This window comes from Nicotiana tabacum, chromosome 17, assembly GCF_000715075.1.
Source record: "Nicotiana tabacum cultivar K326 chromosome 17, ASM71507v2, whole genome shotgun sequence".
NCBI lineage: Eukaryota > Viridiplantae > Streptophyta > Magnoliopsida > Solanales > Solanaceae > Nicotiana > Nicotiana tabacum.
Window position 1 is genome coordinate 98,417,709 of NC_134096.1, and position 9,588 is coordinate 98,427,296.

Below are 9,588 nucleotides of genomic sequence, written 5' to 3' on the forward strand. Positions count from 1 at the left end.
TCTCTGATAAACATGGCATAAATACACTGCTTTCAAACATGGATTGAATGTCAACTAAAGCTCAAATATCTTTCAAGGTAAAAGGACTATAGCATCGCAGATAATTTCAAATCTTCATGAAGGAACAAGCTTGATTACATGCACTGAACACATGGCTTCGACAATTGGAATGCTCATGCTCAACGGCCACACACCAGATGCAAAGTCTAATGCAATTAAATACTAAATTAACTAGGCAACTTCATGCATTCGTCATTCTGTTATGAACATCAAAATGGTGATCGCCGGAAAGCATTAAGTGCCAATCTTAATTAACATGGAGACTAGGATGATAAGTGAGATAATGAAGGCTGGGCAAATCCACAATAGTTAATTCACAATCCAAAATATGATTTTTACGCTTCATAATAACAATAGGAGTACAAATCAACCAAGAGTATTTTGGGACATAGTTACTGTCTTAACACCCAAAGAGAATTCAAACGAACTAATCTTAAGCAAGGAATCACGACGGATTTCAGAAATTAAATAAATGAATTAACTCATCAATGAGCAAAAATCTCAACAAATATTTCCAGTACTCTGTTTTATGCTCAAACCTAAGGAAAAGTACCAAAATATTCATGAAGATTTATAAGAAAATGCATCGTTGAACTGAAATTCAGCTTAGCAACCTCACAGCTAGTCAAGCAAATTCCAACAAATACAAGACATGATTTCACCACTTCGAATAATCACAAAACCAAATCACACTTCAATCGAACACTCAAAACCAAGCAGATCCGAGATTGTACGACATTTAAACACAAAACAAAACAAAACAGAACAGATTCGTATATCAAAGAGAATTCATCCAGACTTATCATCAATCAGAATACAACAATCTGCTTCTATTAGCACTCGAACTTAACCATTTTTGAAATTCAAAATAATTCTAATTGCTTATCCTAGGCTCTCATCATACTTTGATCGCCACAAAATAAGATAAGAGAGTCGGACCTGAAAATGAGATTTCAATTAATTTACTATCTCAAAATTGATGTACATGAAAGTAGCAACGGAGGCTCGAAAAAACGTCAAACAAACTCCAGCAACACGAACCGAAATATCGACTCCGAACCTCACCGGTGACGAACTCGAACCAAATCTCAGTACCTCAAGCGAGATCCATTTTTTGAAACCAAAAATCAAAGAGAAGAGAAACTGAATCTCTTTTTGTTTTTTTGTTTTTTGATTTTTTGAAGTAAAAACAAAAATGAAGAAGCTTGCAATTTGTTTTCTCTGAAATGACTAGGAAAATCCGAAGAAGAAAATCAAAAATCAAACTAGAACCTTTCCCTTTTTTTTGAAACCTTTTCTCTCTCCTTAAAATCCTCTCTCCCCCTCAAAGTGTTTCTCTCACTCAAACTCTCTCTCCCAAAAATCCCCCCTTCCCCTCAAAGTGTTGTCCCCACTCCCTCTTTCTCTTCAATTCTCAATTATCTTTTTGTCTTTTTCTATTCTTTTTGCTTGGAAAGGAAGAATCTCTCTTAAACGTGTGGTTCCCCCATAATCAATATAAAATCAAAAAACTTCTTTTGCTATGTGCTTGTGTGCATGTGTGGGGCCAAGTTAGTTAGGATAGGAATCTCAAAAATGAGATGCAACATTCCATTTTTGTTTCTTTTTTTTTCATTTTTTTTCTTTTTGATTTTGTCTTTTTCCATTTTATGAAAAGTAAGATTATATAGCTAGACGAGATATAAGTAGCTAAAATAAAGGAAAATATTTTTGTACTTTTTATTTTTAAAAGAAAATAAAGCAAAAAGGTCAAAACTAGTAAAAATAGCAAATTAGACCTAAATGAAGTATCTAAGCACTAAAATGTGTAAAATTTCAGGGAGGATCAAAAATTACAGTGTCTACAAATATAATGCATAATACCGAGCTTTCGGGACGGTTGGCCAAATGGGCCGTAGAAATCAGCGGGTACGATATTGAATATCGACCCCTAACAACCATTAAGTCTCAAATTTTGGCAGACTTCGTGGATAACTTCATGCCGGCCCTAATACTCTAGGTTGAAAGAGAGTTGTTGGTAAACTCGGGTACGTACTCGGGAATCTGGACGCTCTTTACAGACGGTGCATCGAACCCAAAAGGGTCCGGGCTCGGCATCGTACTAAAACTGCCCACAGGCAACGTGGTTAGACAATCTACTAGAACTGTGAAATTGACTAACAACGAGGCCGAATATGAGGCCATGATTCTAGGTCTCGAACTAGCCAAAGAATTGGGGGCGAAGGTGATCAAAGCTAAGTGCGACTCCCTCCTTGTGGTGAATCAGGTTACCGGAACGTTCGAAGTTAGAGAAGAACGAATGCAAAGGTACCTAGATAAGTTACAAGTAACTTTACATCGATTTAAAGAATGGACTTTTCAGCACGTTCCTCGAGATCAAAATAGTGAGGCTGATGCCCTCGCAAACTTAGGGTCATCGGTCGAGGACGACGAGCTCAACTCAGGGGTCGTTGTGCAACTCATGAGGTCGGTAGTTGAAGAAGGCCACGCCGAGATAAACTCCACAAGCTTAACCTGGGATTGGAGAAACAAATACATAGAGTATTTGAAGACCAGGAAAATTCCCTCAAATCCAAAGGAATCGAGGGCCCTGTGCACAAAAGTAGCCCGATTCACCTTATCCAAAGATGGAACCTTATTCAGAAGAATGTTCGATGGCCCGCTAGCAATATGTCTGGGACCGAGAGATACCGAGTATGTTCTGAGGGAAATTCATAAAGGCACTTACGGAAACCATTCCGACGCCGAATCATTGGTTCAGAAGGTAATCCGAGCCGGCTATTACTCGATCGGTATGAAAAAAATGCGAAAGAGTTTGTTCGAAAATGTGACAAATGCCAAAGACATGCACCGATGATTCACCAACCTGGGGAACTACTCCATTTGGTCTTGTCGCCATGGCCATTCATGAAGTGAGGATTGGACATCGTTGGCCCCCTTCCATGGGCACCAGGTAAAGCTCAATTTATCTTATTTATGACTGACTATTTTTCTAACTGGGTTGAAGCACAGGCCTACGAGAAGGTTAGGGAGAAGGAAGTCATATAAGATCAAAAGAATCCTATCAACACCTTATCATCCTAGCGGACACGGGCAAGCTGAATCGACCAACAAAACCATCATCCAGAATCTTAAGAAGAGGCTAACTGACACCAAAGGAAAATGGAAGGAGATACTACCCGAAGTCCTTTGGGCATATCGCACGACTGTGAAGACCAGTACTGGGGCTACTCCATTCTCATTGGTTTATGGCATCGAAGCCCTGATTCTAGTCGAAGTCGGAGAGCCAAGTATCATATATCGATATGCAATAAAGGAGTCAAATGACGTGGCCATGAGTACGAGCTTGGAGCTGTTGGACGAAAGGCGTGAAGCCGCCCTTGTTCGATTGGCTGCCCAAAAATAACGGATCGAGAGATACTACAATCGAAGAGCCAATCTTCAATATTTTAATGTCGGGGAGTAAGTGCTAAGGAAAGTTACCTTAACATCCAGAATCCGAACGAAGGAAAATTGGGTCCGAATTGGGAAGGACCGTACCAGATTCTCGAGGTCACCAGAAAAGGGTCCTACAAGCTCGGAACGATGAATGGAGAATAACTACCGAGCAATTGGAATATATCTCACCTAAAACGGTATTACTGCTAAGGTTTGACCCCATTTCATTTTATTTATTTATTTGATTTCAGACTAACACTTGTAAGTGATCAACGAGAAGCGGCACGAAGTCTTTAGGTCTGAAAGCACGTGTTGCACTCTTTTTCCCTTAGACCGGTTTTTTCCCAAATGAGTTTTTCGGCAAGGTTTTTAACGAGGCAACAATGGATCGTGCTAACTTAGAATCGAGCCCGATTACGAATCAACACCGAAGATCAATTCAACAATATCCGAGGTTCCTTTGCAATCAACCTCGAATACTGGGGGGCATTATCCTCAAATATGCATTACCTTCGGATATCAACTCTAGCAAGGAAACGACTTCGTAAAGGAAGGGTCTCAATAGATAGAATTTATTGTAAGGGCCAAACGGTCATAACATACCGTGCCCATGTAGATTGCTCAAACCCTGGCATAAAACATGTACGCGTGTATGACTGTTTTGCTCAAAAATAAAGAGAAGTACTTTCCTTGCAATCATCTTATGTTTTAAAAAAATCCTCTTTATATCCCTTAAAGAGTTTCGTACTTCCGAAAATAACGAGACCAAGGGCAATACATAACCGGAATACGAATGACAACTCCCTCACTCGGGGATTACCGTCCGAAAAACTCAAACAGCCCAAGTCACCGGGCCTCGGGGGTAAAAGAGCTATTAGGCAACTCCCCGATTTCTAAAGGCCACGACCACCCCACTCGGGGACTGTTATCTTGGGTAAGCCCGGATAATTCGGGAAAATAAGCCCAATGGGCAGCTCCCAAACTAAAAGGCTACGGTCAAATTAACACGGCTCAGAGACATCCGAAACCCGTAACAAAAGCTAAGCCTTCGAAAAATAAAAACTTTCACAATCGATTCTAAAGGCTGCCCTCGGCAAAGCTATAAACTTAAGATATTTTCGGGGGAAAGTTTTCGGTAACATTGAACCCCTAAATTGCCTTAACCTAGAAAGGCAATAAAGGTAAGGTTTGTTTGAACCTTTGAACACAACCTTATTATTCCATGCTAAGGCATCTTGACCTTTACGAATACAAATAAAGCAAAGAAGAAATTTGAAAGCCATGAAATGGAAAAGCCTTATATATATATATATATATATATATATATATATATATATATATATATATATATATATATATAATTTTTTTACAAATGCTGAATAGCCCCGTTACATGTTATATACAAAGGCCAGAATGGCCCGATAAAGGAATGTACAATGGCCAAAACGGCCTAAAATATATACTAAAAACAAAAAGTAAAAACGTCTAAAAACCTTAGTGGCCTAAGTAGCATGATCCTCATCGGAGGCAGCGTCTTCATCCTCGGGGTCTTCCCCACCTTCAGATTCAGACAAGCTCTCGGAGCCTTCCTCGGGGAAAGCCAGCTTCCGAGCCCTAGCTTCTTCAGCCTTGGCATTCTCGATTTCTGCCGATATATCGAAGTCCTGTGCACGGACTCCCTCAAGGGCTTCCCTCCGAGCTTCTCACTTTGCATGATCCACCATGCTCTTGGCATGTGCCTGAATGGCCTCGACGTCAACCTTGAATTGGTCCACCCTAGCATCGGCCTTGGTATTGGCTACGGTCACCTCCGATTTGGCCGCCTCGAGCTCCTTAGCAAGTCTCTCTTGGCCAGAAAGAGCTGAGTTAAGCTCAGATTGGAGCTCCCCGATCCTCTTGGCCTGCACCGAGTTTTTATCCTTTGCAGCCTCAAACTGAACCTCGGCAGAAGCCAACTGCGCCCGGGCAGTTTCTTTTTTCAAGGCCAAACGGTCCATATTTTTCTTCCATTTTTCGGCCTCGGCCTTCACCGCATCCACCTCTACCTGAAGCTGCCCGATCTGGTCAATTCTCTTTTGAGCATGTAGTTTCGGGTCGTTAGCCAAAGTGTATGAATCATCATCTATTCGTATGACCTATTCGACCAAAGCAGGATGCTCATTCCGAGTCTCTTTTAGCTCAACCTGAAGCTTCTCACTCAGAAGCTTGTAAGTATCTCTCTTCTCGGTGAGCTCCCGAACCTCAACTTCGTGTTGGCTTAACTCCTCTCGGATTCAGAGGAAATCTTCATGGTGCAATACCGAGGCCTGCAAGCGTGAAGAAAGGTGTTAGGATTATTTACAACTTCAAATTTAAAACAAGTAAATGAAGTAACTCTTGAAGTTACCCGATTCAAAGCATGTTAGGCCTCATTGAATAGGCAGGATGCTTCCACCGCGTCCATCACGGCCTGGTCTTCTTCGGTCACCAAGCAGCTGAGGTAGCTAGCAACCCCCACAGGGGCAGAGAAAATTCTAGCATCCTCTAGGACTGAGAAATTTATTGACCGCCTGCGGTCAGGGTTAACACTTGGGTCGGGAATTGGTCCACCAGTTTTGGGCTCGAAGAAGACCCAGTGGCACCCGATGATGGCACCTTCCTTGGCACCGATAAGTCACCAAACCCGGTGACATCTTCCGAAGCAGTGGACTCTAATCTGTCCAGGAAGTGATGGATATCGGTTGCCCCCTGAGGCCCCTCATAAGAACTGCTCTCTAACAAAGCGGCCTCGCGGATCATAGCGTCTGAAATCTGGGGGGACCCGGTAATGTCGATCACCCCAAGCTCGTCTCTCGGGGTATCTCCCTCTAGTCGAGAAGCATCGCCCCCAATCTCTCTCTCGACACCCCTAGCTTGGGTCAGAGTCACATCAACCCCTTCTGGTTCGGGAGCTTCGGCCAAAACCCCCTCACCGACCTCCTCCGGTTCGGAGGGCCCTTGTATCACGACACCTGCCTGCACGCGGGGCACCAGATTGGATTTTTCTTCTTCTTCTTCTTCTTCAGACTCGTCCCTCAGCCAATGGATTGAGTCCGAGGATAGAGCGCCGGTATTTCCCTTGGGCTTGCGCAACCTCTTCTTTGGTTTTTTCTTTTCCAAGTTCGGGGAACTCGGAGCCTTTCTTTTCTTCTTATCACCATGCCTCGGGGCAGGGGAATCGAGAGGCACATCCTCATCAACCGGATGGAGGCCTCATAGCAATGCCCTTGGGGAGACCTATAAGAGAAAATGGATAAGAATTAGACAACGAAAGGAGGAAATCAAACATTATTGCATCAGGAAAGGAAACTTACCATGATTACGGGCCTCCCATCGACCCTTCGATAGTTCCATCCAAGCACGCTCGAAATATGGCCTCTATGACACAAGGCCCTCGACTCATTCCTTAAGTTCAGGAACTACATCCGGCATCTGGGCTACAGCTGCAACACCAAAGACATCAATAAGAAAAGATATAAGAGGAAAAACAACAAGATTGAATCTTCAAGGCAAAGTAGTACTTACGTTTCATGTTCCACTTCTCAGGAAATGGCATGTCCTCGGCCGGGATCAGATCTGAGGTCCTTATTCGGACAAAACAGCCCATCCAGCCTTGGTATCGAGCCTCATCTATACTCGAGAACGGGGCCTTACTGGCCCGGTGAGCAAGTTTGATCACCTCCCCCCCCCCCGATAGAGTTCGGGATTGTAGAGACGCATAAGGTGATCGAGAGTCACATCGCACCTCCAGAAGGAAGGATGGATCTGGCCAAGAGTCACATCGCACCTCTTGCAGAAGGTAATGATGATAGGGTTTAAAGGAACCAAAGTGAAGGGGTAAGAAATCCTCCATATGGGTTGTGATCGAATCCTCGGGCAAAGGTACCACCACCTGTTTATTGGTCCAGTTGCAGTCCACTTTAACCTTGGTGAGGAGATCTTCGATTATTGTGCATATGTATCTTGAGACCGGATCGCATCGACCCGGTACCGAGAAAGTCTTTTCAACCTTGAAATCGGCAACGGTAGGGCACCCTGTCGGAACGAACTCCTAAGGGTGAGGTTCTGTCGCAGCCCTGTCGCCGGCGGGTCGTGATGAAGAGGCGGCCTCCTTTTGCGGTACAATTTTAGAAATTTTCACCATTGTAGAATAGAAAAACGGGAATTAGGAAGGTATGCGGTTTGCTAAAGGTTCAAGAAATTTGGGTACAAGAGTTGCAGCAAAGGGATTTTTGAAAAAACAAGAATGGGAGGAGCTTTGAACGTAAAGTTTGAATGAAGAAAAATTGAGGTACTTATAGCTTGCTGGTGACGGTTCAGAACCCATAGTGGCCGAACGGCAACTGACAGGCATTTAATGCCTTGCTAACTAGACCGACGGGACGTTTCGGGATCCATTTGTCGCTTACGTCACAGCCGGGTGTCTCAGTGACCGATCGTCGCTTACGTCATGGCCCATCGAGACGGGATTCGGAAGTTCATATCGTTTCTCGTCATCTTCTCTCCGAGAAACGAGGGGACTATCTGTATACGGTCAAAACCGGGCTCGCCCTTGCGTGACTGATCGAGACTGGAATGTGATAGATTAAGGTTCGACCTCAAATCATATCGAACCGAGGTGCGAGGTTATATCGTCAAGCTCGAGACCCCGGGACCGAACAAAATCGAGATCAGGCGAGATCGAGGGAAATTTGCTAAGCTGAATAACAGAAGGACGAAATATCCGCGATCGGGCGTAGATCTCGGCGGAGATATTGGCATGTATCAAGGATAGGCCGATTAATTAGCCAATCATGAGATTTCTTACTTCATTTAGAACTGTATCAAGAGTAGGACTCCCCTACTATATAAAGGGGGTCTGATCATTTGTAAAACACATCACATTTACGCAACATAAAGCAATATACTATTATTTCTAGCTTTCATTACCTTGTTACTCTGTTTATATATCAGTTTAAACATCTATTGGTTCAAGGGTGATCGAACTCGAGGGCCAAGACTATACGATTCGTGTGGTTTGCATTTATTTCTTTTATCGTCAATTACAATATTAATATATTTTCTTAATTTATGCCAAGTTAGATCACGTATCCTTAAAATCGCGTATAAAATTAATTGTTATCCGTTTTTAGGGTAAACAGAATCGATGAGAGAAATTCCAACAATGGAATTTAAATTAGGAAGCTGAGCAAGAACTATGTCTGAGACAGTGAACACAATGTACCACTCTATTGTACTTAGTGGGGGTTAAATGGCAATGATCAGAACCACATATTGTTTGGAAGAAAATCTTCATAGTTCCACCTCCGATCATAATTAGTGTAACGCAAGTGCCACCTGATAGGTACATGGTTGGAAATAATGTCAAAATCTTCAACAGCTTTTGAGCTATAGAACATTTCATAAACTTGGTCCATTTTTTTTTTAAAGAGGAGAGATTAAAGGAGGAAAAAAGAGAAAGAAAAAGAAAAAGCAAATCGGTATATATTAGAACGTGTGAGTCCAGAGTCTAGGCCAACTAAATATTCTGCATCTGTGTTATTTTTAGTCTAACAAAAACTTTAAAAAGAAGAATAAACCTATAGCTAGAACACAAACCCTTGAGAGCAAGAACACACAATTCTGAGAGGGGCCTATGGAGACTGGAGAAACAAAGTACAAAGAAAGAAACGAAAACATCTACTATTATGTTCGAATGATCTGCAATTTACACGTAGCAATACAAAGTGAACGATTAAAAAGACACGTAAAAATGTCATTGCAAAGACTGAAATGCCCTTAATATTTTCTTAAGAGACTTTAAGCAGCCACGTCAAAACACTGGCTCGAGTCTATCATAAATTTGGTGGTATTTGGAGTTGTATCATGGACATCATTATTTTTGTTAACATGAAAACAACTTTGCAGTAATTCTTTTAACGTTTACACAATATAAAATTTAACGTTAATGCTTGATAGGGACAAGACTGATATAGGAGCTGGGTTGAAGAAACCTTGAATTTCTTCTGGATAATATTGGTCAAGCACAGGTATGTGCCTTCCGCCTCCTACTCCTCCTCCTCCTCTTCATTT